Raw genomic sequence first — 22,031 nt, 5'->3', positions numbered from 1 at the left:
GCCTCTGGCAGTGGGGCTTCCCCTCCCAACTGGTGCGGTTCTGCTCACTCTGCATGGCACAGTCAGAGACCCTGTGGTTATTTCTCATTATCTCTTGGTGCCTGTGTGGCACTGCACTGTGCTGGCAGCTTCTCTGCTTCACTGAACCTGCTTCACTGTCGTGCATTTGAAGGCATGGGGCAGCCATGGCCATGGTTGTGGCTTTCTGGGGGGGCTTAGGCAGGAGTTTCTTGCCCTGTCATCAGAAGGAGTTGTTGTTTATCTTCCTCCTCTTTCCTTCATGTTATGCAACCTCTTTTTCAACAGGCAGTGGCTGTTTTCCCCGGGTTGATGTGGCTTTGGAGAGAGAAACCACCTCCTGTCACGCTGTGCTGCGTGCATTGGAGAGGTGCTTTGTGCATTGGAGAGGTGCTTTGTGCATTGGAGAGGTGCTTTGTGGAGTCCTTTGCTCTGTGCTGTGCTCCCTCAGTCTGGGTCCCAGCAAAGGATGGGACAACCAGTGCTCATGGGCACAGGGTGGGCTACAGCAGAGCTGGGAACAGATGCTCCTCTGGGTATTTCCAGACCCTCGTGGCTATGATGATACCTACCTGCCTCACTCCGCTCCTCTCGTGCCCTGGAGGGCATTAGGATGCCCGTGTGCTTTTTTGCCTACTAAGCAATCTAAGTGCAGGCCATGATGAGTGTGGGGAGGAGGGAGAAGCCCTGGGAAGATGTGATCTTGTGGGTGAGTGCTTGTGGGTGGGTTGGGTGCCTGGCTGCTCTGCTTGGTGTGGCGGGGGAGGAGGAGTGCGTGACTCAGGGCCACTGAAAGTTCTGTCCTGGGAGAGCTGCCTGGGATCCAGGTCACGGGGACCTGTTTCTCAGGTTCCTATTTTTGTTACTCATCAGCTCAGTATTCCTGAAAACAAATGGTGTTGTTGTCAGCTAATTGGCAGCACATGGTGATGGAGCGTGGCGGTGTCCTGTGGGAGCCGCCGCGTGTTTACATGGCTGGATTCCAGCCTGGCCGTGCCCACCAGCAGAGCAGTGGCATTGCAGGAGCTGCTCCGTGGGCTGTGCAGTGGGGAGCTGTTTTCAGAGCAGCCTCCTTCCAAGCCAGGGCATGAACACATTTGTTTTGTTTTGAAGAAAGAAAGAAAATAATTCTTCCATAGTCCATTCTCTTGCTTTTCATGGTAAGTGCTTACAGGGAGCCCCATCTCCGATCCCCAAAATAAAGAAGAATGCATCTGTTGATATTTGTGGTAAAAGAACCACAGTTATACAGCTCTCACCAAGCACTGGCGTGCTGCTACCTGGGTTTTAGCAATCTTGTCATGTCACCAATAGGGCCGAGGCAGCAGATTTGAGCAGTGCTGTGGATTTGTGCCAGCTGCCCCAGGTCACCCCAAGCAGGCAGGCTTGCAGCCAGAGGAAGGCCAGTGTTCACATAGATGCATATTTTTCTTACATGAAGAAAGTGGGCTGGATGCTTAGGTGAGTTTTATCAATTAATTGGCAATAACTGTAAAGATGCAATAGTTTAAAATGCGAATTCTTGGCCAGAATCCACTGAAATCCACGGGAGCTACTGGCACACGTGATGTCGGGAAAACAGTCGCTGCTGCCGTTGTTGGGATTAAAATGCAATTGCCCTTTTTGGGAACACTGATTGCTGAAGGCATCTGTTGTGTAAGGGACAAGCTGGTGAAAGCAGCAGAGTGCCAGGCAGAGAGAGGCTGTGCTGTGCACATTGGTGGGGTGCTTTGAGTCCTCTGCTCTGCGTTGTGTTCTCTCAGTCTGGGTCCCAGCAAAGGCAGAGTTGGGATAATCAGTGTTGATGGGCACAAGAAGGTCCCTGCTTTGATGCAGGATGCAGAAGGAGGGATCACAGGATGGGGTGGAGAGAAGGAGAACGGGAGCCAGATTTCATGGCAAACCTCCTGCCTGGGAGACCTGTTTGGCCAGGGGGGTTGTGCTTCATGACTGCATTTTTGGAGGCACTGAATCATCTGGGGCAGTTCTCTGCTGCTTCAGGGAGGGGTGTGCTGGGTGCTGGAGATGGCACTGTGTAAGCAGGAAGGAAGGGGGTTGAGATGGGAAGATTTCCTTCTTACTGTGGATATGCAGCGTTAGTTTGGCTCACACTATCGTATGAGATACACCCTCAGCTTTGGAGACCAGTTTGGATCAGTGCACTTGCAGCCAAGTGCCAGCTGTACTTCGTCCAGAAGAACCCCAAGGCAGAAGTTCAAAGAGCCCTGCTCTGGGATCCTGGGAGCTGAGCTCCCTGAGCACTGAGCAGAGAGGAGCACTGTGGTGCTGGAAGCAGGGTGAAAATGAGCAAGCAGGAGCCAAACTTCAGCCAGGGCAGTGATCCCTGGGCTCTCTTCCGGGCACTTAAGCTGGAGATTGCCAGCTAGAGAGATGCTGGGCTTGGACTTGAGAGGTCTGGCAAGGTCGAGCATGAGCAGGAGGCTTTCACAGTAGCACATGGGGGCACAAATCTGCTGTTGATCCCCCCATGCGAAGAGCTGATCCATGTTGCATAGATTTTCCCAGCATTCCCAGTTAAGCTCTCCTTTCCCAATGTTCTATGAACAATGCAGTTTTCTTCTTGAGGTATAGGAGTAGGTGACAGTGAGCACACAAACTCTGCAGGCACTCCTGGAATGATCACCCTTCACTGCTGATAGCATGAGCGATGCACGTGCTCCATGGCTCCATCTAGATCTTGGCGTGTGCTTCATAGTCTCCATTTTTTTGGTCACTGGGGAATGCTTTTAAGCCTTTGATGGGGAGAGCCAGTGTCACTGCTCAGGAATGCGGCAGGTGTTGCCTGTGCAGTGTTTGGGTCCCTGAGATTTGGGTGTGTAGGGGGCTGTGGCAGGACAGCCGGCTCACTTTGTGATGGGAAAAGAGGAGGCAGTGTAGGTGAGGGGTCCCATGGTGGCAGCAATTGGAGTAGCTGAATGTTTTGCTGCTCTTGCATGATGCCCACTCTGCTGCTTCTTCCAGGGCAGTTGCATTGAGATGCTCCACTTGGAGGAGTGGTAAAGTCTGGCTGATCCGTAAGTGGGCTGGAGAGCTTTGGCCACAGCACTCTGTTAGAAGAAACTTGCTTTAAACCATTCAGATCAAGGCTTCGTCCACTGCAAAGTTGCAAAAGAGGGTGGGGGACACACAAAGAGCAGCTCTGACACTCACAGGTGTCCCTGCATCAGCTTTCTCTCCTCCGATTTGAAAGGCCCCAACTCAGCCCTTCTCATAACTAAGATGCTCCATTCCCTGCATCATTTCCATGGCCCTGCACAGGACTGCTCCAGCAAGTCCATATTTTTCTTTCATTGTAGTTTGCACAGTGATTTCTGGGTGCTGCTTCCCTGACACCCATAGGGGCAGGACAAAGCATGCTAGGAGGTGGGAGACCCCTGAGCTGCTGCAACCAAGATGTTTGGCCTTGCAATGGGTGGAAATGGGGGAAGGTAGAGGTGTGACTGTCCCCTGCTGCTGCTGTGGGGTTACCAGCGCGAGCAGGTTTTGAAGCTGGTGTCAGGAAGGAGCAGGATGAGATGTGAGGGGTTATAAATAACCAGTTCTCAAGGGGCAAGGCAGTGAGATACTAATTTCCATGAACAGACTCCTGGAGTGTGACACCCTTTTCCCTCTCTCACATGGTTGTGCTCCAGATAACAGAAACCACTGCTGATTTCCTGGACTCGCTGTCTTTGTCATGAAAACCCCCAACAGCAGCAGTTTATATATAAGGCTTAAAAAAAAAAAAGCTGCTATTCTGAGAAGCACTGAAACCAGCAGCTTTCCCAGCTCAGCACTTCAGTTCTAGTTCACAAGAAGCTCAAGGCACTCCAGAAGGAAAGCTCTGCTTTCACAGCCAGGAAAGGAAAGTGGGGCTGGGCTGTAAAAGGGGCAGTGGAAGTGGGTCCTGGACACCAGGGCTTCCTCCTTTCTCTGCTTCTGCTGACCCCATGCAGTGCTTATCTGTCCTTCAGGAGCTTCACGAGGGAACCTGACCTCCTGGAAGAAGCTCACAGATGCAACTGCCTGTTTGAGCTGCTGCTGCAGAAATTGACAGCTTATTGCAGCTTATTGACTCTGCCTGTGCAGCCTGGGACCTTTCAGTGCCCTGGGCTACAGTACTACAATACTAGCAACACTGCGCTTGTCACCAAGTTGCAGTCAGATATCTTAGTTTTTTTTCAGAGAAAAATATCAACAAGATATCAGGAGCTGAATTGCATGCAGGAATCTGTGCTGAATGTCTTCCTAGTGTTGACCATGGGGTCAGACCTGTTCTGGGACTTTGGGATGCTGCTGTACCTTCACTGTGTGGGGGACAGAGCTGTGCCTAACAGGGCCAGCGGAGCCAGAGCTGTGATGCTGAACCCCCACAGATGGGAGAGATGAAGTTTGGCTAAGAGTGGTCGTGGCACAGTGAGCAGGTCTAACAGAGTGGCTGTGAATGGTGGAGCTCTAGGTGAGCATTTGCCCAAAGCCCCAGCATGTCAGGAAAGAAGTGGAGCAAACGTTGAGTGTTTTGAGATGAGAAAGCATCAGCAGAACCTGATGGTTTGGTAGGGTTTATCCTGGAGAGGAGACAACTGAGGCAGGCAGGAGGCTGCTGGAAGGTGAAGGGCTCTCTGCTCTCTCTGTAGAGCCCAGCAGATGACCCAGAGGCTTCAGTTGCAGGAAGGAGGCTTCCCTTCAGCCCCAGGGAAGATTTTCCTGTCTGGAAACAGACCTTCAGCTTTAAAATAGGACAATGCAAGGGCAGCTGGTCTCTCTGAGGCTGGAGACCTGTCTGTGTCCAAGGTCTCCTCGCATCCCAGGTAGAGGCCAAGTTCAGCCTATGGATTTCTGTGGTCCAAGAAACCAGATGGATTGTTGGAAATGGAAGTGCCCATAGAATTGAGGCGCACAGCTTCTACTGTGGAGCATCTATCTGCATCTTGCTACTCCTATTGAAAATTTTACCCTTCAAGGCAAGAGAGCACCAAACATTGAACTGGGAGCACTGGAGCAGTGTGTGTCCTTCAGGACTTCCCTCCAGGGCAGAATAAATCACTGTAGGTAGCAGTGCTGCCTGAGACCTGTCAGTGTTTGCGCTCTGACAAAGCTGTGTGCCCCGGTGGTTCCTGCTGCTTCACACTGCTGTGCCACGGTGAGGGCTGTCTGACTGATGGACCTTCCCACAGACAGAGCTTTATGTTTCCCCAAGAGAAGATTTTGGGGGCAAAAGTTTTTGCTGAAAGCACAGTGAGGCCCAGGCAGGCTGGGAAGTGGTTTTATGCTGGAAGTTTCCAGGCACGGTGCCTAATAGGAGAGCAGTGCCATCTCTCTTGGAAAGGAAACACTCCTCCATCATTGCCCAGGAGTGATGCCTGCCTGAGTCCCACCTCACAGCAAAATGGCCCCTTCTCTTGGAGCAAAAGCAGATGATTTCCGAAATGTCGCCAGCTCTGGCTGTGCAAACTCCGGGCTTTTGCAAGCTACAGTATTGACAGAACAAGCAGTTAAACAAATACAGTCTTCTGCTGTAACGTTTGTTATTGTGGGCCACAAACCACAGGCAGCTTGGCCTGACTCCAGCAGAGAGACCTGCATAAAGATTCCCATGTTAGCAGCTATCTTCGAGATGCAGCCTCAGCGTGGGCCTTTCCCAGAGAGGATGAAGAGATAATAATTTATAGGGGCAGATGATTCCAGCTCATGGAGAGCTGCATCCTGTGCTCCAGGGTTTCCTCTTCAGCTCCCAAATGCAAGCAGGATCCTTCAGGCAACACATATGGAGAGAGGCAGCAGGCTGAATGAGGCTGCGTGCTGTATTTACTCAGCTTCAAGGCATGACCCCAGCAAAACGGCCCAATCCATGCCAGCTTTGAATCCTTTCACAGTGACAACCTTTCACATGTTCTCTGATGAAATGCTGGAACTTGACTCATTTCAGGTCTTAAATACAGAGCTTTAACAAGGATTTCATCCGTTGTGCCTATACATTAAAATGCTTTCTGGTGTACGTTCTTCCAGCTTTCCTTACTGATGCCCCTGACACAAGGTAGAAAGGGAGAGGGGTTGAGGTAAGTGGAGAGCAAGCAGATGGACTTAGTCATCAGTTAGCTCCTTTCCCTGAAGCAAGAGGAAATGCTGAGCCCTCAGGACTCCCTCTGTGCTTCCAGAGGTGTGTGTACAGCCCTGGGTGCTCCCATAGAGATGAATGGCCACTCTTAGTCAATGACCATTCACAATAACCAGGGAGGAAGTCATAGAATCACAGAATGGCCTGGGTTGAAAAGGACCACAATGATCATCGAGTTTTAACCCCCCTGCTATGTGCAGGGTTGCCAACCACCAGACCAGGCTGCCCAGAGCCACATCCAGCCTGGCCCTGAAGTCTCCATACAGAGCAGATAACTGTGGGCAGCTCAGATCTCTGGTCCTTGCAGAAGGCTGTCGGGGTTTGCCATCATCTCTCCGTGCTGCTGAAGGCAGGTGATGGAACATGCAGCCCCTATACACGCCCTGTGGCATCAATATCAGAGTTGCACAGTAGTTTAAGGCAAGGTGCCCCAGTGCTCAGCATCCACCCGGATCCTCCCAAGGACCGAACACTTTGCAGCACAGGAATAGAAACCCCCTCTTGCCAGAAGTGCTGTGTGCAGATCCAGCTGGTGCTGCTGCAGGTCTCAGTGCACCACACTGCCTGCAGTGCCTTTGCAGTGTGTCGGGTCACACTTCTCTGCTGCCCTCAGAGCAAAGCTTGTTGTGAAAGAACCGAACCGTTACAGTCGTGTTCACTTGGCTGCCACTCAGTTTGCGTCAGCTTTTTGTTCCTGATTCCTTTCCTGAGTAGGAAAACAACTGAGGAATTTTTCTTTTTTTTTTTTTTTAATTTTCTTTTTTTCCTTTTTCCTTCTTTTTTCCTTTTCTTTTTTCTTTTCTTTTCCTTTTATTTTCCTTTCCTTTTCTTTACCTTTCTTTACCTCTCCTCTCCTTTCCCTTTCCTTTACTTTTCTTTACCTCTCCTCTCCTTTCCCTTTCCTTTCCCTTTCCTTCTTTTTCTTTTTTCTTTCCTTTTTTCCTTCTTTTTTCTTTTTTCTTCTTTTCCTCTTTCTTTCTTTTTTCTTTTCTTTCCCCTTTTTTTCTCACCTCTGCTGCTCTCATGAATACATTTCCCTTCCAGCCACACAGCAAAACAGTCACAGCTGCATTTGAAGAGGCTGAGAGGAGACCTTATTGCTCTCTTCAAATACCTCAAAGGTGATTGCAGCAGAGCGGGGTTGGCCTCTTCTCACTGATGACAGGATGAGGGGAAATGGCCTCAAGTTGCACCAGGGGAGGTTTAGGTTGGAGATAAGGAAAAACTTCTTTACAGAAAGGGTGGTAGAGCACTGGAGTAGGTTCCCCAGGAAGGTGGTTGAGTCACCATCCCTGGATGTGTTTAAAAACCATTTGGACGTGGTGCTCAGGGACATGATTTAATGGAGGGGTGTTACAGTGAGGGTAGTGTGGCTGGGTTGTGGTTGGACTTGATGATCTTGACGGTCTTTTCCAACCTGGGCAATTCTATGATTCTATGTTTCTGTGATTCTATGATTCTAGCATTCTATCATTCTATGATCCTACATCAATGAGGTTGAAGACTGGAGCTCTCCAGAAAAGAAACTGCTTAGACGTGGCCTGCTGGAGTTTTGCATGCTCTGATTTCATGTGAACACGGGAAGCTGTTGTGGCTGCCCTCTGAACCAGCAGCACCTCTACAGCACCAGCACTCCCATAGGCAGTGCTGCAATGATTTGTGCTGGACACCCAAAATCAGCTCTGTGCCCCTTCAAAATATACATGGGAGTCCTGCTGTGCCCATGCCTCTTGCAGTCCATATATTGCCCTTAAATTAAATCTTTCTCCCACTGTGCCATGAGACACAGGAGGAATGGGCAACGGCCATTTTTCTCATTAACTGAGCTAATTAATCACCTTTTGTCTTTTATAGGTTGCTCAGAGGGCTAATTGCAGCACATGGCTAAGGGTTAGTGAGCCTCCAGGCCAGACAGAATTGAACTGGAAGTGAATGTTATTGGTCTCAGAAATGGGCTTATGTTGGGGCCAGAACTGACTGGGAATACCTCCCTGGAACTTCTGTTGCCTCAGCAAAATATCTACCAAGAAATTATGGAATCAAGACCAAATGAATCAGGATTCATTCAGGAGATAAAAGTTCAGAGTTGAACCAAACCTGTTTCAGAGCGGTTTTAGACTGAAACGTTTCTGTGTTTCCCATTTTGACATCCTGAAATTCCTTGTGGAAGGGATCTTTGTCCCCTGCATGGCTTCCTGTAGTCCAAACAGATGAATGCATGAGATGGAGATGGAAGGAGGCAAGTGAGGAGGCAGCGTGGAGCAGAACAGTAATCCTGGAAAAGGATCCTGGTGCTTTTGGGGGATGTGGTCCTACAACCTCCCCCCCAGGATGTGTGGGTCCAGCTGCCCAAGCACATGTCCCACTCCTGGTACAGTTCTGCAGTTCTCAACAGAGGTTGTTTTTCACCGAATGGAGGTTTTTCCCTGAGGTTTGTGCAAGATGCTCTCAGAGAGAGCTATAAATACCACAGTGCTTCCTGTGCAGCTCTGCAAGGAGGAAGCTGCTTCCCCAGCGGGGGAAGGAGGCAGCGGGCGTCCTCGTGGGTGCAGGCAGCTGTGTGTGCTGGGGCTGTGGGGGGATCCTCCTCATGCACCCCTTTTCCTGGGCTGGGGATGGGATGCTCGGGCAGAGCTCTGCTGCTCTGCATCAAACTGGATTTAGCTTGGGTGTTTCTAGAAAGCAGGGTGTGCGGAGGATGTGGCAGGATGCTGGGCAGGGTGAGGAGTGTGAGAAGCATTCAGAGAGAGTGAGGTCCCGTTGCTCCTTTCTGAACAAGGTCTGCTGCATGAGAATATTCTGAAGTGCTGCTTTTTCTAATGCAGACAGTGACAGGCCTGGAGAGGGAGTTTTGGAGTGGATCCAGTGGGTGCAAACCCACTGGAATGTCAAGAGAGATGAAGGGAAAGGGCCACCTCTCATTCCACTGTCACTCTGCTACCCAGCTCCTGCTCACAGCTCCTGGGAGCTCCCATAGTGGAAGGGAAGGTGTGCTGGGGCCGACCCACAGGTAGGGGATGGTGAGGCACCTGCAGACACCTCATGCACTGATCTCCAAGATTGCTGCAAGGTCTGTGGGCTATCTAGAAGCATTAAATCTCCAACCAGCCTCCAGGCCCTCTGTGAGGTCTCCTTTGGCAGTCTCCAGTCCTGGTATCCTCTCTTTCCAGAGCTATTTCTGTGTTTATTTCTATGGGGAGAGATGTAGGAACATAAATGTCCTTTGGGGAAGTGGAGGGAATGAGCTGTGCCCAGCGGATGGGCCACACCTTCCTGGTGATCCTAGATGGGACCGGGGAGGATTTATTCACCAGGAAATGCATTTGGGTCACATAAAGATGATTTGCAGCATTAGGCTGTGACTGCCAAGAGCTGAACACGGAGCACAAAGAATGGGCACTGCTCACGGGGGCAGGCTTTGCACTCTTCCAAACTCCCTGTGCCTTTACAATATGGCCCCAGTTGAGCAGCATTGCAGATTGGGGACAGAGCATCTGACAGCATCAATGAGGGACATGGCTGCGTTGCTCCCTTACATTTTGGGCAGGTCTGGAAGCTCTGGGTTGTGCTGAGCAATGGGTGATGTGTAGCCTTGCAAAGGAGCTCTCCAGTCCAACTTCTCTCAGCCCACGGGGCATCATTCAACTGCTGCACTCTCGTTTGTGGTTCGCTGTGGAAGGCAGAGCCTGAATGAGACAGAAGCACCAAGCTGATGTTGCATGTCATTTTGTGAGGAACTTGCCTGAGGTTTTGCATTTGGGAAGCCCCAGGGCTCAAAGTGAAAACAAAATGGGTACTCATGCAATTTCTGGTCGCAGAGGAAGCTCCATTCACAAGAGGTGCCAGGCAGAATCTTGGCTGTCACTGAGAAAAAAGGGTCTTGAGTGGAGGCACTCAGACTGAAACACACTCAGACTCAGAGGGAAAAGCACACCAACCTGGTTTCCCTCGTGATTTCTGATAATCATGCTTTAAAGTGATCATTAAAATGTTCTCTAAGCCAATTTGTTGATACGGCAGATTTTTGTTTGGCTCAGCTGCAATCTCTTCTTTGCAGATTCACAAGTGGAAGAACAGCCCATGGGAGATCACTCCTGGGTTCCCCATCATCTTGCAGGAAAAAGGATGAGCCAAGAGAGAACTCGATTGAGCAGCACAGACATCTTCCTGGGGAGAGCAGCCCAGCACCAAGCAGTGCCTCGGTGATGTAAGAAGAGGCAGGACATATCAGAGGAAGCCCCACATGGGACAGCAGGCCCTGACCCAAAGCAGCACCACTCACCAAATTCTGAGAGCTACTGCTGGGCTGGCCAAGAGAGGGGTGGCTTTTCACACCTCTGCTATGTGTGTCAGCTCTGATGAGAGGGGCTTTCCCAGGGCAAGGCAAATCCAAAGAGGGAATGCGGATGCATGCTGTGTGGGGGATGCTGATGCGATGAGGTATTTGCAGAACCTGTAGTTTCTGGCTCCTGCTGCTTGGAACGAGGATGTGATTTTCCCAATAGTCAAGAAATAACATGAAGCATTAATCACAGCAGAGCCCTGTTAATGAGCCCAGGCAAGAGCCAATGGGAGCGGTCTGAGCACAGCAAAAGGGCTGTGCAAACCTTGGGGAGGGGAACCTCATGGGGCTGTGGGAGGAGAGGGGTGGGTGCTGGCAGGGTCTAGTGGGGCCAAGGCGTGCTGGAGGGAGAGAAGGAAGGCAGGCTGTGGGCAAGGGCTGGGAAACAGAGACTGATTGGTTCTTACTTATCTCCTCCATTCGTTTTTTCAACCCCGTTAGTGTCTTCCTGTGTGGCTGCTAAGGTGAATGTTGTTCACAAGAGATACATCCTGACCAAAGGGCTCACATGGCTGCTTGGCTCAAGAGTTCCCTGAATGGTTTGGATCCAGAGAGCCTTCACTGCTCTCTCCAAGGTGAGCCTCATATCAGCTAAGCGTGTGCTCTGAGAGAGCCAGACAGACACTGTGGCTCTTGCAAGAGAGCTCAGTGCCTCCTTCTGCTTCATCATTTACTCTGATGGAGCTCAATGCATGAGAAGCAGCCTGAACGTGTGAGAGCACACAGGTGTGCAGGTGAGCAGACCCTGGAGATGCAGAGCGTGTACTGCCCCATGGATGAATGCAATGTTTTTGTATAACTGGAAAGCAAAACGTCAACATCTACTTCCATAAATAACAGTTCAGATTGGTGCTGAGGGGATGGCAGTCCTTGCAAGTTTAGGATACATTATCCCTGTGAAAGCAATGTCTGTGCTTGTTCTGCATACCATACTCATCCAGTTGTATCTACAAGCTCTTGTTCAGCTGCTGTTTCATGTCAGCTAATTGCTCCCCACTAAGTGTCTTCTCTTTGGCCAGCTCTCCCGTTGAGCCTAATGACGTCTTGGTGTAGCCCAGCTCTATTTGCAAAATCTGGCACAGCCATTGTGTCAGCTTTATAAGCCACTGTGACAGGTCCTTTTCTAAGGTCCTCTTATCTTGGCAATAGCAGGTGAGGGCTCTTACCTCTGTTTTCACTGGCTGCTCCTCATACTGATATAAATCAGAGGGAAGCAGGGTCTTCATCCCTGCCCCAGAAGGAGATCAGCCACAGAATGGGAAATAGAGAAGTGGCAGAAGGCCCAGGAAGAAGATGATTTGGGTGGAAATTTTCATTTGGGAGAGCATATACGACAGGCCAGGGGAGATTCTGCAGGAAGGGAACCTTGGGGAGTGTCTAAACCACAGAGATGGAGGTGATGGAGAGCAGAAGCCCATCCCAGTCATGGCCTCCAGCCTGAGTGGTCCAGGATGTCCTCAGCTGGGCAGACACTGTTGTCTGCTCAGGCTCTGGGTGGATCGATTCCACTGCTTCTGCTAAGTGGAATGAGCCTTGAGAAGCTCTGTTCCTTCACTCCCAGACATGCAGAGGACAGAGGACACAGTGTGGATCGCAGTGCTCTGCAGGATATCTGTTTAGCTGTCCCTGGGGAGATGAGGGCTCTGGTGCAGATTCTGCCTCCTGCCCGGTGTCACGGGGCTGTCTGGCACTTTGCAAGAAGAAAAAATGATGTGCCTGCCACTGAAAGGTACAGTTTGTGTTATACCAAGGACAGAGCGACGAGAGAGAACACAGAGTGCAGGCAGAGAGGGTGAACTGTCCATTACAGGATCTGCTTTCATACATCTATCTCACAGGCTGGGGCTGAGCTCAGGTTTTTATGACCCCGCTGTGGCTCCTGCCCTTGGTGCTGCCTTCCTGCTTGCAGGGCTGGAGCTGCAGCTTGGCCCTGATGCGTTGGGAACTGTTTGTCCTGACCATACGAGTGGGCAGATCTGGGATCAGGCTTTGCTGATTCTACTCCGAGGAACAGGAGGGAAGGAAGCAATTTCTGTAAATTTAGCAAGAAGGTCCTTACATCTAATTGCTGGAAGTGGTTAGGGAAGCTGACAGACTATAATCGGCGTCGCAACTTTTTTCCGGCTCATCAACAAAGGCAGAGCTCCTCTGCAGCACTCAGCACTGGTGCAGCCCAGAGAGAAGGGACAGTGCTGTAGCTTTGTGTTAATTGGGAATGAGAAGGGGTGGCACAGCTCTAACAAGCAGGATGAGCACTAGCTGTGGTTGCCAGGTCCCTTATTTCTGAGAAAACGTTCTTGAAATGTGGTCTCTCCATCAGGCTTTAGGGAATTTCAGCTGTGTGAGGTGATGGCACTGGGTGGCAGTCCCTTTGCTCGGCCATGGTCACCATCCTTCCTCTGCCCTTTACACCACTCACTGCTGCCCTGTGGGGAGCTTGCACCCTGACCCTGACATAGCTTGCAATTACAGACTGAGTCAGCCAAGCACACCCCAGAGGTGTTATCCCTGGATGCACAGGCTGAGACAAGAAGAGACTTTTCCTTCTAGCCTCCCACAGGCGCTGGCTCCTTCCAGATCAGGATGATGTACTGTACTGTGGCAGTGAACCACAGCTCCTTCGGCAACTGCCTGCAGCCCAATCTCCTTCTGTGAGCAGGTGACCGCCTGGTCTACCCAGACCACGTGGCCTCAAGTTGCACCAGGGGATGGTCAGGTTGGGTATTAGGAAAATCTTCTCTGAAATAGCAGTAATGCATTGGCACACATTGTCCAGGGAGTGGTGGGGTCACCATCCCTGGAGGTGTTCCAGGATGGTGGGAATGTGGCACTGAGGGACGTGGGCAGTGGGGATGGTGGGGGTGGGTTGGGGTTGGACTGGCTGATCTTAGAGGTCTTTCCCAATTGTAATGATTCAATGATTTGTGGCAGAGGAAGGTTACAGGACAAAGGGGAAGGATGGCATTGCTCCCTGCTTGGGAGCAGGGGCACTGATCAGAGCAGGCTACAGCCCCTCCTTGACCAGCCATCCCAGTTTCATGGGCAGTCCCAGTTTGCTCTGTCCTGGATGGAGATGCCTGACACCTTCCAACCTTGTGATTCTGTTCTTTGACCAATGATCACACTCTGCTTCATCAGTCCCTGAACATTGTGAGGGCCTCTCTATCTGTAGGACAGCATTGCTGGCCGTTGCTGCACATGAAGACAGTTCTCCACTGTCACAATCACATGGTGCTCTGGCCCAATTCCTCAGTGATCTTGTAAGTTCAGTTCACAATTACTCTGTCCTGTGAGTGATGAAATACATGCTCTCCTGAATTTTCCAGCATTCAGATCAACTGGGATTTTCCCTTTTATCACTCTAGAAAACCACTTGCAGTAGCTTGAATCATCTAATTTGATAGTCTGGAGTTACCTCAAGCCAAAGCAATGCAGAGGTCTAAGATCTATAGGGTCAAAGACTCTACACTTTTTGTCCTCTGCAGGGACTCTCTGGTCAGGGGAAGGTTTAGGTTAGATGGGACGAGGAATTCTTCACTCAGAGGGCAGTGAGGCACTGCTGCCCAGAGCTGTGGGTGCCTGAGGCCATGGATGGGCTCTGGGCAGCCTGACCTGGTGGGGGGCACCCAGCCCATGTCAGGGGTTAGGGCTGGGTGAGTTCACTTCCAACCCAACCATTCTGTGATTCTATGATTTTATGACATAAACAGGGCAGGTGATGTGGGTGTGGGGATATGCAGGGGGCTGAGCCCACCCAGCTCAGGATGTCAGCTTCTGTTCTGGCAAAATCTCTATAAGGGTGAAACCTCTACCTTAACTTCCTACAGTTCAGCTGAATGGCAGCTACTTGCAGTTCCAGGTAAACATTGGGAAGAGCTCCAAGTGCTTGCCTTGCTCAGACAGAGACTGCTGTGAAGGGAAGGTTTTAGTCCCTCAAGGGCAATTTCCCATTAAAATGGAATTTGAAAAGTTTCATTCTGATGCTAGTAGCAAACACAGGCAAATGTGATAATTCCCCTTAAAGGAAAGGAAAACCCTTGGGACTAGCTAGAGAATGAGCTTGTAGATACACAACAGTCAGGTGAAGACTCATCCAGATCCTCCCAAGGCCACAGAGGTCCTTGTGGTACCTTGCTTAGCAAGCATCCTGCAATTTGGAATACAAAGCAACATCTCCTGTGCTGTTAGCTAACAAGACAGTGTGAAACTGTGGTAGGAGTGAGTGTGAACAGGCTGTCACAAGGCAGGAGTTTAATGCTCATGGTGGGGGATCATGGCTGGGAGAAGGTGCTGTGATGGGGGGGACCTGATTGTCCCCTGTGACCCCAGTAGGGGGACTGCATGGCCACCTGGATTACTGGCAGGGCAGAAGAAGGAAGAAGCCCTTGGGAACTAGATGGGAGCATGGACAGAAGCTGAGCCACTGGTGACATGACCTAGCAGCCATTGGGATCAAAGGCTAATGGGGGACAGCCAGGCACGAGCTGGCATGGCATGGCATGGCATGGCATGGCATGGCATGCCTGGTGAGTCAATGGAAGGTGGATGCAAAACAACTCTGGGTTACCCAAAGGCTGCATTAGTATCAGGACAGGGCCAGAGAGGAGATGAGTGGGTTTTCAGCATGAGGCACGTCCTGGGCCCCTTCTTCCTGCTCTTGTACATCCAGGGCCATCTCCCCAGGCAATGAAAGCAGAGATGCAGGACCCGATGTCCCCTGCATCCACATAACCAAAACAAAGACATAACAGGGGCACACACAGAGGCCAAGAAAGAAAAAAAAAAACCCTTTTTGTGTGATAATTCCTTCTCTTTCCTCCACCCAGTCGTCAGGGCTGAACTTGTCCTTGTTACATATTGATTCCTCTCCATGCTCTACAGAAACCAAAGTGCTCTGTCTGCTGGTGGCAGATCTGTCTGTCCCCATGCTGGGTGCATTTGGGATATTTAAAGACCATGTGCTGTGCCCAAGGCCTGCCCAGGGGCTGGGTTTTGCCCCATTGCATGGTCCCCATGCTGATGAACCCAACGCCCAGCTTGGACCATGCTACTTAGAAGCATAGAAGCACAGAATCAGTAAGATTGGAAAAGACCTCTAAGATCATCTAGTCCAGCCATCAACCCATATTGCAAAATTTCTGGGCCCACATCAACCACCATTGCTTTGCATTCCTACCTGCCCACAAACACTGCTTAGCCCAGTGGTGGAGATTCATCCCCAGGTCATCTCAGAGGGGCTGAATCCCTTGTGTGGTGGGAAGGATGATTTTAGTTTGCAAAGCCAGAGCCTTCTAGACTCTCCTGGGGCCAGCCCTAAGCAGCTGCAGATAATGAGCTGATGCAAATGTCACTGTGTGCACAGAGCACACAGTCTGAGCACAAGGACAACAGGAGAATGAGCAAGGATTCAGTAGGGTTTCTCTTGTCCAAGCAGGGCAGGGAGCAGTGAGGAGTGGTCCCATTTCTACCATATTTTGGGTATATTATAGAATCACAGAACCATAGAATGGCCTGGGTTGAAAAGGACCACAATGATCATCTAGTTCCAACCCCCCTGCTATTTGCAGGGTTGCCAACCACCAGACCAGGCTGCCCAGAGCCACATCCAGCCTGCCTTGACTGCCTCCACTGGCTCTGTGTTGAGCTGGCTTCCAAGTTGCTGCAGGTCCAGAACCACAGAGGATCACGCTCCTTGAGATGAACACCACAATCCTCCCTCCCTTCCAGTGGTGTCTGAAGAGACTTGGCAGCTCTGGTGCTGCCCGCAGAGCGAGGAGTTGTAGGGCTGCTGTGGGTCCATCTGTAGGGCAGCCTGCAGAGGGTTCACCATGATATGGCTGCTCTGACCTCCTGATAGGACCATGCTGCCAAGCAGAGAGTACCAAAACTCTTAGGCATTGCTTTGTGTCTGCAAGCTTTGCTTCCCCATTTTGCTGCTGTTTCCATTAGGCTGATTAGCAGTTGTGCATCAGATGTGACAAGGCAGAAGGAGTCTTCCAACTCTCCTATGGCCAGAACAGGCATAATCCATGGAAAAAGCCTCTCCAGGTGATTTTAGCAATGACAGGCATTAGCCCAATGCCAGGGTGCTTCCTGCCCTCAGGTTCTTGGGCTCAGCTCATTGCTCGTTGGCATGGTGGAACAGAGTTCCTACAAACACATCCCATGGGCACAGCCCTCCTGTCCCCACCATGGCTGCAGGGAAGCAGGGAGATCTCCTGTCTGTGTTTGGGTAGGGTGTGTTGGCACTGCTCACACCCGCTTCTGGGAAGGAGCAGGTGCCTCGTGTCCAGTTGGACCTGTCCCTTTGGCAAACACTGGGGGAGGATGTGCAGGAGAAAATGGGTGACCTTACAACACGTACTGTGGGCTCTTTTCCTGGGTTTCACAACTCCTAATTTGGCTGGGGGAAGCAGCAGCAGAGATAGTAGATGTCTAATTCACAGGCAGGTGTTTCAAGTCCTGGGTTTGCAGGTCCTGGAAGAGTGTTGGGATTAATGCAGAAACAGGGATGTTCCCTTCTCTTGGATTCTGCTTGGTGTGCCCTTCCAGGCCCAGAGCCACACTGCTCACATCCCAGCCACTTACATCCTCCACCCGTTGGCCCCATAAGTTCAGCTTTGCAACTGATGTCTGTTCTTCCACTATCTCAAGGAGATTCTCCTTGTCCTTGACTGCTTGAGGCTGTTCTTGGGATATGCTGTTGTAAGCAGTGGGTGAGGTTGGTGGGGAACAACCAGCTCCTCCTCTCAGCACTCTCTAGGTGCCCATAAATGGATGGTAGATGGGTAACATCACGAGATGGTCTGGAATGCACAGAATGGTTCCGCCATCACTAGAATGTGAGTTCATATCTGAGCTATGGAAACATGGATGCAATTAGCAAGGTTTTTCAGCTCTAAATATACAGTGGAAACCCGGAGAACCTATAATCAGATGTTAAACATTGTGATTAATGCTGTCTAGATGAGCATCTCAGCTTCTTAAGGAATCCAGACGTTCCCTGCCCCTCCCAGTTTCCATGGGGAGGGCAGAGAGGGCAGTGGTGGATGCAGGCAGGCAGCAGGGTGTGAGCAGATGGTACTGGTGGGTACTGGTCCACTGGGCCCAGCAGGGAGCTGCTCAGACACATGCAGCAGAGATGGAAACAGCTGACAACCTCTCGGCAGATTTGTTCTCATGACATTGCCTTTGCACCATCCTTCTGGTTGTACCAAGCCATGGGTTGGTGCGGTATGGGTACATGTGTGCTGGGCTCTGCCAGGTCATCAGTGTCATCAGTCACCTGGGTCTGAAGAGCAGACCTGGAAGATGCTGTGATATGCTAGTGTGATAGTGGTGGTACAACAGATTGGATATTAGGTTGGATATTAGGAAAAAAAATTGTTCTGTGAAAGAGGAGTGAGGTATTGGGAGAGGCTGCCCAGGGAGGTGGTGGAGTCACTGTCCCTGGAGGTGTTCAAGGGAAGGGTGGACGTCACACTGAGTGATGTGGTCTACAGCATTGACAGGCATGGGCTGATGGATGGACTGTATGATCTTATTGGTCTTTCCAATCTTAATGATTCTATGATCCCATGATAAAGGCTGGATGAAAGACTCAGAGATGTCCTCATCTTGGGTGCTGTGTTTGTCTCAGGGGATGAAGAGCTATTACAAGAACGAGCTGTGCTCTGATACCCTCAGTGTAAGCTTCTCGATGCACGTGTTGCTTGCAATTGACCTGTGAAGTGCTTGGAAAAGGCAAGCACTGAGCAGGAGCCAAGGACTGCTTGAGATATTAGTGCAGTCACATGGAATTCAGCACTAACCTCAGCTGCAAAACGATACTTATGAACGTGGGTAAATAGAACATCTCCATTTACCAGCAGGGGAAATGGAAGTGTACAGGAGGAAGGGGACTATCTCATTCCCACCCAACAACAGGTTGAGGATGGCCCCTTCTCTGGTTACCAGTTCTGCACTGCAATCACTGAATGCAGTTAGCTCTCATAAAGTGCAGGGGGCTGTAACAGAGGAACAGGCAAAGGCACAGAAACTGCGACAAGAGCTGACCTTACACAGAAGGAAAGCTCTACATTTTTGCAGGAGGTACCTGGAGCAGTGCTGAATCCAACAGAGCTGCCCCACGCAATTAAGCAGAGTTGATTTTTGGAGGTATGTTCCTCATCCTGTCTGTGCCAGCCAGCAGTGTGCTCTGTGTGAACCCACCATGCTCGTACCTCTGTCCTTTCCTTTCAAGGTGGAACGGGGCCATGGGAGGTAGATTCCAATCTGCAGGTAGTGAATGGGGCTTTTTTGCACAGAGGCTTTTTTCCACACAGGACTGTGACTCCTGGAGTGAGATATGATCTGTCCCACACAAGGACAGAGCTCTGCTTAGTGACCCTACCTGAGCACTGATGCCTTTCAGATGGTTTTCATTTGAACTCCCAGATCTTCTTCTACCTATTTCCCAAACAAGAGGACAGACCTGCTTCTTTAACAACAACCAAATCACCCTTGCCACACTGCAAAGAACTTCCTCAGCATCCAGGTTTGAAACACTTTCTTTTCCTTCCTATTGTCTGTGTCCATGCTTATGCTTCCCATAAGCTGCTGTTTCAGGGCTGCTTTCTGTATAAAATTACCTCCTGAGAGCAAGTGTTCAGCTGCACTGTATGACCCCCTGTCAGTACAGCTGCTCCTGTGTTGCAAAGTTCAGCATCTGTGCAAGTCTTCGAACTGTGGGATTTTGGTTGTGTGTCCTTTGGATTTTGGATCACTGAGAAGACATCCAAAAACAGCCTGAAAGAACCCTTTCCTTGGTGCCTTGGTTTCTGGAGGTCACCCTGAGTGCAATTACCTTCTCCAAGTGCTATGTGAGGAGATCTGGCAGAGCCACGAATGACTCACAGTAGTGCATTATAACCAGCGTAACGCTGCCAGCTCCAAGGTGACCTTGCTGTGGCACAGCATGCTGGCACTTCCATGGAACTCAGGCCTTGAACAGGCAGCAAGCACCATGCCCATCCCCTCACCCAAGCCCAGCACATCACTGTCTTCATCTATATGTCTGGGATAGGTGTGGTTAATAGCAATCTACTGTATGCTTTCTGCAAAGCACGTCTTCCTCTTCAGACTCCTTCACTGGTGGCTGTCACTGCCTGGGCCTTCCTGGGTAAGCCCTGACTGACAGCTGCAGCCCATTGCAGCCCATCCATTGGGATGAAGTTTGGAACAAGTCCTTGGACCGTTCCACATGTCAGTTATTTCTGAGTGATACCCTGCAGCCAACGAGGTGGATAGGCAGCTGGCCAGTTATGCAGGCAGACCAACTGGGAAGGAAAGAAAGGGAGATCTCAGGACTCTGTTGTGTTACGTATATCAAAACAAAACAAAACAACAAACATACATGTTCCTCCTCTGCCTACTGTGTTTTTTTAATCATGAAAGAGGAAGGAGACAAATTAAAGCTTAGCAAACTGGTCCCCACCTACACAAACAGAAGAAGAAGAAGAAAAAAATAGCCCGACCAGATAGTTTTCAAGTGATAAATACAATTAGAAAATTAACCATCCAGTTAACGCAGCGGGGACACCCACATTACCATGGCATGGAGAAGCCATGGCTTTGTCAGCATTTTGTTCACCACTTCTGGAGCTGCCTCTGCATTGCATTCTTCAGGAAGGAGCTGTCTGCATTGGGATTCAAATCAAGGACTCCAGCTGGGGAGCACGGAGACACTTTTCCTCTCCTTTTCAGACCTCTAGATACCAGCATGTGTGATCTGCCAGCAACTGAGCACCCAGAGATGCCCAGGTGTTTGTAACGCTATTGTCGTTTATAATGAGTTGATAGTCACTACTCCATGCTTCCATTTCTAGTATTCAATGTAATCCCTTTTTTATAGCATGGGCATCCTCCAAAATTGCCCTTTGTGAGAATGGTAGGATCTGTGCAGAAGTTTTTCTGGTGCTGTGTCAGTCACCAAAGCCACTTTTCCCACAGACCTCAGAGCCTGAGGTTGGGGCGGGCGTTGGAGGCTGGTGAGAAAGGACAACCAGGAGTGCTTTGGGAAAGAGGAGCTGGTCAAAAAGTCAGATGTGAGGTCTCCCTTGTGGTGCATGGCAAGAGGACGAGATACAGTGGAAACTGAAAAAAGAGAATTTCAGAGCATATGGGAGATGAGGGAAAATGCTTTTACCATAAGGGCAGCCAAGCACTGGAAGAGGTTGCAGAGAGGCTGTGCAGTCTCCTTCCTCAGAATTTTGCAAGATGAGGCAGGATAAAGCTGCAAGCACCCATCCTGATCGCATTGCTGACCATGCTCTGAGCAGGATGTTGGGCTACAAACCTCCAGAGGTCCCTTTAGGCAGGAATTACTCTGCTGTGCTGTATGCCTAAGCAGAATGGGACCAGCTCCTCAGAGATCTGTGGGTGTGGGATGGAGCTCTGTATGCAAATCTGCGGAATGAGACAAAATGCAGCAAGCCAGTACAGGAAACAATAGGTGTGCATGTGTGGGGGTGTGTGGGGTGTTAAATGCCCTGTGTTCCTTAATAGTGGTGGCTGAGCACACCTGAATGCTGACTGCGTGCTTTGCTGCATGTTCCTTTTTGAACCTGTATCTGTGTATTTTTCTTCATGCTTTTGTTGTGGGATAAGCCTGGATTTAATCCAGTGGTACTGATGGCTTCACACACCCTTGCAAGATGTCCCTTCCTTGCCCAGGTGTTCTTTGTGGATCAATTGGCAGCACCTAAAGGCACCCAGAAGTCAGTGTACAATGCATGCTGCAACATTAGTCCAGCAACAGTGCTCTGGGGAAGGGCTGTAAGTCAAGACTGTGCAAGTGATTAATTGCCATGTGGAAAGCCCTGGTTTTGCTGCACTCAGGAATTCCAGGTGCATTCGATGATGCTATGGGTTTGCCTGCCCTCTGTTCTCAGGAAAACACCATATGACTTTTTAAATGGGGAATTTGGGCCAAAATGTTCAAAACCAAAATAACCCTGGTTTCTTTTTCTTTCTTTTTTTTTTTTTGCCCAGGCTGTGAAAAATGTGTCCTTTTAAGAATCAATAGATTTATATGCAGATTCCCAGCACATGAATAATTCAATGCTATAAGAAAGGCGAAACACTATAGCGGCCTGATTATGCAGTTGTTTTAAATAAGCAAAATTAGTTGTTAATGAGACCCCCATGCATATTTAGGAAAGCTGAATAATTTATTAAAAGCCAAGAAGTGACTGCTGGAGAAAAGAGGGGAAAGCCAAGCCGCTCTTGTGAGATTGATTGTGCTACTGTGCTTAGTGGAGAAGAGGGCACAAATTAACCCTTTCTGAATAAAACTCTGCTAAAGCACATGCATTCACGAAGTAACTCTGCAGATAGACCAGGTGATGTCCCTGTGCTGAGCAGAGCCAGGCACTTCTTCAATGGTGCTGTGAATTAAGACTTATCATTAGGTGGCATCCCAAATGTTGGGCAGCTTGAGACCCCGCAGCCCAGGAGCATCCATATTTCATCCCAGTTTGTAAGGAATCTTTACAGAGAGCGGTGAGGTGCTGG

The 22,031-nt window shown here is 50.1% G+C and overlaps 1 long non-coding RNA gene across 2 annotated transcripts; it reads left to right on the top strand.

The window, feature by feature from the left end:
• Positions 1-1,391: 1,391 nt before the first annotated feature.
• LOC149915118 (uncharacterized) lies at positions 1,392-18,779 on the top strand. 2 transcript variants are annotated; one of them, XR_016459721.1, is made up of 4 exons: positions 1,392-1,479; positions 7,991-8,026; positions 10,194-10,343; positions 10,920-18,779. It is a non-coding gene; the product is annotated as an uncharacterized LOC149915118 (long non-coding RNA). The 2 variants fall into 2 exon arrangements; XR_016459720.1 differs by having other exon boundaries at positions 10,194-18,779.
• Positions 18,780-22,031: the final 3,252 nt, after the last annotated feature.

This window comes from Phasianus colchicus, chromosome 24, assembly GCF_987193195.1.
Source record: "Phasianus colchicus chromosome 24, bPhaCol1.hap1.1, whole genome shotgun sequence".
NCBI lineage: Eukaryota > Metazoa > Chordata > Aves > Galliformes > Phasianidae > Phasianus > Phasianus colchicus.
Note: the sequence above shows the minus strand (reverse complement) of the source record. Positions and strands in the feature narration are given on the sequence as shown.